This window comes from Sinocyclocheilus anshuiensis, unplaced genomic scaffold (genome assembly GCF_001515605.1).
Source record: "Sinocyclocheilus anshuiensis isolate Anshui unplaced genomic scaffold, SAMN03320099.WGS_v1.1 scaffold373, whole genome shotgun sequence".
Lineage (NCBI taxonomy): Eukaryota > Metazoa > Chordata > Actinopteri > Cypriniformes > Cyprinidae > Sinocyclocheilus > Sinocyclocheilus anshuiensis.
In genome coordinates this window covers 1,226,684-1,233,499 of record NW_015537962.1, presented here as the reverse complement: position 1 = coordinate 1,233,499, position 6,816 = coordinate 1,226,684, and positions in this window count along the sequence as shown.

The window sequence follows — 6,816 nt, the reverse complement described above, 5'->3', positions numbered from 1 at the left end:
TATATATATATATATATATATATATATATATATATATATATATATAAGACCTCTTCAAATAACTTCCTTTTCTTTCTTTCTTTTTCTTTTTCTTTTGGAAAATTACACCCACACATTTCTGTCTTTTAGGCTACATAAAGTAAATAAATCAAGATGAGTTTTCATTTGAAAACATGTTCATCACAGAAAAGTTGTATTCAACTCATTTTTACGCTGCATTTTAAATGTATTTTTGAATAACTTAATAGAGCATCACATCATTGACCCATATGCACGCAGTTTTAATATGAACGATCAAAATGTTCATATTTCAGTTGATTTGTCTAATGTTGCATTGGTGTATTTAATTCCACATCCCATAAAAAAGCCACACCTTCGAGGGAGACGGAAAACACATCGTTTTAGCCAAAAAGTCCAATGTTTTACCTTAATAAATGAGCTCAGCAAATGTCAATACTCAAGGGAACGAAGTACGCTTGACTTCAGATAGTTCAGTAGAAAATAATAAAGGTTATATAAAATAAAAAAGATCAATTTTTCAAATTATATTTTTAAACCAAATATCATAGGATCACTTTAAGTTAGATTTAAATTAATGAATTAATTAACTTACTTACGTACTGACTGACTGACTGACTGATTTTTTATTTACTTACTGATTTATAAGAAACTTCCCTGTATATTTATGTCACGTTACATAATAGCGTCCCCCCCTGGTTGCCACACTTGATTTTGGAGGACACAAGGTTTACAAAAATTAAAATAATTTTTTAAAATAATTGTATATTTTAAATAACAATAATAATTAATAAATAACTTGTGGTTTCTTTGTAATAATTTGTGAAATTTACTAGCAATTTCTGAGTGAAAATTGTTTCAAAGTAAATCCTGCAACTTTTTTTTCTCAGTGTAGAATCACATCAGTGACTCAAGCATGATGAAGCGCCATCTACACTCACGCTACACTCATGTGTTCCTAGGACTTTTCACCACAACTTGGTGATGAGCAGAAATTCCTCAGCAAAACCTACACTGACAAGTCTCGGTTAGCCTAACGCAGTACACGTAGCAAGGTGTGTGTGTGTATATATATATATATATATATATATATACACAAACAAAGAAAAACAAGTAGAATAGAAAGCTAGAGTTTTTTTTTTTTTTTTTTTTTTAAAAAAAAAAAAAAAAAAAAAAAAAAAAAAAACAGAATTGCGGGATGTAATCTCAGAGCTGTAAAAAAAGTTAAAAACAGTTGGTTAGTAAGTGGGTCACTTCAGATGCACTGCACCATCAAATGCTGTGAACTTTGATGAGCATTCCTTGTGTAAGCGGTTGTGGCCTCATATAGACTGATTCCACTGTGTATCTGTCATTAGCTTCATGATATGAATGAACGCTTATCCTTTCCAATCAAACGGCAGCACCACAATGTCTCGCTCCGGGTGAAACCTCAGGTCTGGAATACCTGCTCCAGGCTTAGCATGTTTATTTTAGGAAGGGCCACAAGGCTTTGCGTCACCTTACTAAAATTAACGCTCAAGGAATGAGAGTGAATGTGCTCGTGGGTGTGAGTGCCGAGCTGTATGACTTACGGTTTCAGTGGTGTGAAGCAATGCAGCTCGGTATGCGGTGACTTTAATATTGTGCTCTTTCAGGCGAAATATATCTGATTTTAAATCATGCATTGGTTATTAGAGCAATTGTGTTATCGCTAAACTAAGCCCATTTCCGAGAAGAGAAGAGAGAAATACGACTGTTTATCTCATAATTCTGACTTTTTTCCCTCACAATTCTACATTTTTATCTCAGAATTCAGACTTTGATAAAAATTCAGAGAACAATAGGCAGAACTGCGAGATAGAAACTCATAATTGCGAGATAGAAACAAATAATTGTGAGACAGAGACTCATAATTGTGAGATAGATGAGCAATATCACTCTTGTACTCGAGCGATACCGGCTCTATATCAGCATGGCTGTGATACTGACGCTGGATCGTTTGCTGAAAGCCCTTTTCTCAGCTTTTCTGAGTATTTTTTTTTAGCCACTCTGATCTCCTTTGTTAGTCTGTTCCTGGCCTGGTTATACAAGATTTTATCCCCACTTCTGTAAGCATCCTCTTTGGCGTGACGAAACTGTTTGAGTTTCCCAGTAAACCACGGTTTATCATTATTAAATGATAAGAATGTCCTGGTAGGAATGCACATATCTTCACAGAAACTGATATATGAAGTAACAGTCTCTGTGAGCTCGTCCAGATCGGTGGCAGCAACTTCAAAGACGCTCCAATCAGTGAGGTCAAAACAAGCTGGTAAATCCTGCTCTGCTAAACAAGCTTGTAAATCCTGCTCTGCTTCATTAGTCCATCTTTTTACAGTCCTTAATACAGGTTTAGCTGATTTCAGTTTCTGCCTGTAGGTCGGTATAAGATGAACCAAACAGTGATCAGAGAGCCTCAAAGCTGCTCGTGGGACAGAGTGATATGCATCCTTTATTGCTGTGTAACAGTAACAGTTAGGTTATTAGTGAGAAATAATGAGGTTATAAGAGAAACAATGCGGCAAGACGTGCAGCAAATGTGAGAGAGAGAGACCGCGAAGCTAGACGTTCTTCTTATATTAACTAACGTACTCTACGATTAGCTCAGTGAATAATAAAAAAAAAAACATAGACCCGGCTAGAACAAGCGGAGTGATACACATTTGTGAAAGGGCGTTCCTGTAGCGATACCAGTACAATATCTCACGGTTCTCAACCAATCAGATTTGAGAAACAGAACAAACTGTTGTATAAAAAGTCATAATTGTGAGCCAGAAACTCATAATTGTGAGATCGAAAGTCGTAATTGCGAGATAGAAACTCGCAATTCTGAGAAAAAATTCAGAATTGCAAGATATAAATTCGCAATTGCCAGAAAAAAAGAATTGTGAGATAAAACGTTATTACAAAAGCAATTACCTTTTTTATTTCTTATTCCGTGGAAGAAAAAAATTGATAAAAAATGACAGATAAATAACCAATTGCAAGAGTGAGATGTAAACCCAGCTGAGCTAACAAGGAATATTCTCAGAACCTTGGCTAACGTTCTCTCAAGGTTCTCTCAAAGTTATAAACAAAGGTTCTTCCAGTAATGTTAATAGAACCTTTGTTCAGAGTCATCTGGTCTTTTATGATGTTATCAAAACATTAGCACAAAAAACATTATTTATACATTGTTGGAATGTTTTATTTCTGAAACTTTTTAGTTGGACTTTCATCTAACATTTTTTAAATGTTACTACTTGTTTCAGAATGTTCAGAGAACATTAAAAAGTAACGTTCCAAAAGGTTTTCAAAATTATAAAATGGAATGTTTCCTTTAACGTTCATACAACCAAAAACATTTAAAAATCTGGATGTTTTGAATGATCAGAGAACATTCAGAAGTTACGTTTTCACAACTTAATGGGAACATTAGCAAAACATTCTTTGAACATATGCTATTTTAGTCAGCTGGGAACTCAGAAATCAGAGAAAAAAGTCAGAATTGTGAGATGTTCATTTTTGATTGTGGTGGAAATGGGCTTCCATTCTAAACAGCATGCATTACGGCTGCATCAGTCACTGTGAACTAATGCAGACTCATCTGGAGCTCTGATTTTAATCTGGTGTGACTTTAGGGTGTAGATTCTCTGTAACAGAAAGGAACAGTTCTCATGACCATGTTTGACTGAGCTTGTGTTTTTGCGAAGGCAACAGATGCAACTTGACAGGCAGAACAGAGAGCATTTGAGTTCTTGGTTGTTAGCGAGATGTGGGTCATTGTTCGCTTTTAATTCTCATTACAGTGTGTCTTTCATGCCAAGTGTCTATGTGCTGATTATCATGACAGTTGAACGTCATTTATCTGTAGTGCCGCTCATTAATGGTGGGACTGTTTCACCGTCACATACAGTACTTGTATTTACAGTGTGCCTATTTACAGGATATTTATTCATTTGGCAGACAATTTCATTAAAAAAGACTTAAAGAGAACTCATTTTAGTGTGTTGAATATAGTTTGATTAGAGTTGAATAAAGCTGAATCTCAGAAAAACATCTTCCTTTTCACCCCAAAAGCAAAATAATAAAAAAAGATTATGTTTTGCATAAGGAATCTAAGCTTATTCTAATATATTAATATCAGTTAAAACCATTCATATTTATATATATATATATATATATGACATATAAAATAGCTTATTTATTTCACAACATCATGTTTTCACATGCATATATATATATATATATATATATATAATTAATAATTAACTAATTAACTAATTAATAAAGTGGTTATAAATTTTATTCATGTGAAAAAATCTTAATGGTCTGAAAGAGAAGCTTAATTTTCAGTTACATTTGCTTAAATTTGTAAAATATAAATACAATACAATATCAATTTGCTAAATATAATTTTCTTAAATGTTCTTAAATTTGTAAAATATAATTTCTTATTTATGTATTTTTATTTTTTTTTAGATGACAGACGTCTCAACAGGTTTCATGATATTCAACCACATAAACATCATTAGGATACTTGTAAGGTCTGTTTTGGGTTCTGTTTCTTGTTCTTGTTTTCATGTCGTTTATTTTGTAATTTCATTCATGATGTTAGTGTCATGCTTCCTTTGCCCTCATGTATTTCTGCCCTGTGTATGTGTCATGTTGTGATTGGTTGTTCGAGTCATGTGTCTTGTTCCTCATTGGTTATTTTCCTGTCATGTGGTTCTCAGTTCTGTTTGCTCATTGGTTGATTCTTGTCATGTGACCCTTAGTGTTTGCTATAAGTAGCCCTCTTGTTGCCATTGTCTCTCGTTGTGTATTGATGTTGTAACCTGCTGTCAGTGAGTCTAGTCTGTTCATGCTAAGTCAAGTCTGTTCAAGTCAAGTCAAGTCAAGTCTGTGTTTATTGTTTGATCACCTCTTGGACTCTAATAAACTGCACTTGGGTTCTTCAACTTGCCGTTCATTACTCGTTGCAGACAAGAATCAACCAATGAGCAAACAGAACTGAGAACCACATGACAGGACAATAGCCAATGAGGAACAAGACACGTGACTTGAACAACCAATCACAACATGACACATACACAGGGCAGAAATACATGAGGGCAAGGGAAGCATGACACTAACATCATGAATGAAATTACAAAATAAAAGACATGAAAACAAGAACAAGAAACAGAACCCAAAAACAGACCTTACAATACTACATGACAAAACTAAATTATAAAATATTATTTTAGCATAAAAAAGGTGTGCACAGTGAAATGTATCTGAAGTCTTAAAATAGATCTCTTTATTATAGACCTGTGTCTGTTTATAGGTTGGAATGCTTCCTCATTGTGTAGGAATGACAATGCCTGACCTTTTCTAAACAATGCAAATGTCGAAGAAGGTGTGAGAATTCTGTGTGACTGACACACGTGGCGTCATACGGATTAAGGCAATGTGTCTCATGTGTCTGAAGAATTCAAGAGGTCTAAATATTTGACCCCCAATTAACTATCAGCGAGTCTGCAATTGTATCAAGCACTTACGCATTTGGCAGAAACCTTTATCCAGCGGCACTGACAGTGCTTTCAGGTTATTCATTTTTGTGTTTTGTCTGAGAATTAAACCTGTGATGTTTCTAATGCAGTACCCTACCAGTTGAGTTACAGGGTCACTTTCAACTCAACTGACAGAAACAAATCAGACCCATATCACCCATATCACAGTGTGCTATCGTGTCTGTGGACTGGAACTCACTGTGTGCGCTGCGGCAGGTCATGTGACATTTTAAATATTTAGAGATTTAAATATTTTTCTATATAAAAATGTAAATACATTAAATATTTTTAATAACAATTTACCAATTTACATATATTTTCCAAATTTAAAAAAAATTATTATTATGCTTATTGCAGATATAGAGCAGTACAGGATTTGGACAGAAAGTTTGATGAGAAGCTGAAGTGCAGGGCGATGTCAGGCTTAAAGGCTGTACATTTTGAATGCTTATATCTTCTAAATGCGAATTTTGTCGTTCATGTTATGGAGCACACTAGCTTAAAGATAACCTTAAGTTTAACATATTCATACTAAAAGCCAAAAAACTTCAATTTTGAATTCATGGGGACTTGAAGTCACACATACTTCTTCAGAAGTCCATTGCTTAACCTCGATCACAGTCGGTCTGTCTTGAAAGCTTTGTACATTGTAACTACAAATCAAATTCTCTGTAAGGTAATGAATGAATCTTTCAGCTGATGCATTCTGTAGCAACCATTCTAATATTGTATGGACCAGATGACTAATGATTATTGTGCATAAAGCAGTCACTGCAATGAGAGTTCGTTGAATGATTTATCATGAAATCAATTAAACGGAAGCTGGAGAGATGATAAAACTTTGTGGGAAAGCATGAAGTCATTGCTGTTCATGACTTCCTTTTCTTAGCTGTGATGTATGCTAAAACACACACGCACACAATTTTAATGAGCTAAAGGGGTTTTCTGTCACCCTCAGCAGGTGTTACACTTTGTCATTCATTTTAGACAGGTGTTTGGCTCAGGCTGTTTTCACAATGATATAATGATGACTGGTGGGTTTCAGGGAGTGTAATGTGTGACTAGTGAGTGACTACTAGTGAGGTCTTTTTAATTGAATTGAATAAAAATGTATTTAATATAAAATGTAATTTAATTAAAGAATTTAATGTAATAATTTACTAATTTAATTTATGGCAAACTGCAATCATATCAATTTCACTGATATTTTATTTAATATTTTAAGTTTTCATTTTAATTTTAG